The following is a 1810-nucleotide window of genomic DNA, read 5'->3' as shown; positions in this document are numbered from 1 at the left end:
GGATGGGGGGACGGGGGGGGCGTCGAGCGGGAGCGGGAGAAAGGGGGAATGCGGGCGGCGGCGGCGGCGGCGGCGGCGGCGGCGGCGGCGGTGGTGGTGTGGGTGGGGGGGGGGGGTCCCGCCTGCCCTGCCTCCTGCGCCGCCACGTGTGCCGCCTGCGCCGCTTCCTGAGCCTGCTGGACGCGCGACGCCGCCTCGCGCATCGCCGCCGCCTGAGGTGGTGTGCAGGCGGCGGCTGCGGTGGCAGCGGTGGTGGTGGCGGTGGCAGCGGTGGTGGTGGTGGTGGTGGTGGTGGTGGTGGTGGTGGTGGTGTGTGCGTGTGTGCCTGGTGGGTGGGTGTGGGTGGGCGTGATCTTGGAGAGTGTCTCGGAAGTGTTTGTGGCACCTCAGCGTCCGCCGCGGCGGCGGCCGCCGCCGCCTTCTGCGACTGCGCGTGCGCGTCGGCCTCTGCCTGTGCGAGCGAGGTTGCGGCGAGGGCGGCCTGGTTCTCGGTCATCTGAGCCGCGGCCTGAGCCTGGCTCGCCGCCTGCGCCTGCACCTCCGCCGCACGCGCCGCCGACTCGGCGTGCTCCGCCGCTTGCGCGGACGCGTGAGTCTTCGAGTCGGCCTGCGCCTGCAGGCGCTGGAGGCTGTGCATGGGGTGCTCGCCGGAGGGTCCGCTCGCCACCATCGGGGTACCGGTCGGGACTGCGACCGGCGCGGGCGCCACCTCCCGCACAGCGACCGGCATGGGCGCCGGCGCCGCCTCCGGACTCTGCTGGGGTGGCGTCATGACTCGGTTGACGGCCGCAGTCATCGGCGGTTGGGGGACGACTGGCGCTGGTGCGCTTCGAGGACGGTAGCCATCCGTCTTGACGCGCTCCGCATTGGCCAGGAATGCCTGACGGGCCGCGTCCTCAGCGCCTGCCGGGGGAGTTGGCGTCGCTGCCGCCGGCGCCGGTCGGTGGCTCGGCGGCGGAGGCAAGACAGACATGCGGGCGCTGATGACTGCGCGAGACGGTGGGAGCCGCGACGGCGCGAAGGAGAGGGCGGAGACGAGGGCGGCCAGCATCATGTGTACACGCTGAAGCTTCGACTGGCCGGGAGAGCAGGCGAGATCTGATATCATCAAGAAGAAGAAATGGTCGCGCCGCGCAGCGGCGATATCGCGGCGGGAGCTCAGGCAGGCAGGCGGCGGCGGCGCCGGCATTACAGCAGAGTCGCGCAAGTCGCGTCGCCGCGCGCCAAACGCGCAACGGTTAGAGGTACTAGGAGCCGCTCGAGGGAGGAGAGAGCCTGAGAGGCTGAACGTGAAGGCAGAATCCAGAAAAGATGAGGCCGTATCCATGTTTCCTCGCGCACCCCGTCTCGTTCGTTCCTTTCCTTCTTTCTCCACAGAGCCCCCTCTCGTTTCACGTTTCCTCTCTAGTTTCCCGAGGAATCTCCGCGGAAATAAGCGCTTGCTGGTTTGGCCCAACAAGCAACATCAGCCAAAGCGGCAAAATACCGCCAGCCACCACCACGACCTAACTAATCTCCCCACACCCCACACCCCACCGCAGTATTTTGCCGATTCGAAAACTCGGTTTCGCCTCAGATTTTGCCCCAGAGACCACACTGTCACTGACCACAACTCTCATACCACGCAAGACTCAGGGAAACTCGAGCGAGTTGCCAGCCAATGGAGCACCAAACACCCTCTAGTTTCTCCATACTAGTGTTTGCGTTGAGCGGGGTGGGGTGCGCCCAAGCCCACAGGGCACGTGACACTGCTCACTGGGCACGCGACAGTAGGGGCGACAGAAAGGGTGGTGTTTAGAAACACCGGGAT

This window comes from Emiliania huxleyi, assembly GCF_000372725.1.
Source record: "Emiliania huxleyi CCMP1516 chromosome Unknown EMIHUscaffold_157, whole genome shotgun sequence".
In the NCBI taxonomy this organism is placed as follows: Eukaryota; Haptophyta; order Isochrysidales; family Noelaerhabdaceae; genus Emiliania; species Emiliania huxleyi.
The sequence above is the reverse complement of the archived record's forward strand: the minus strand, read 5'-3'. Positions refer to the sequence as shown.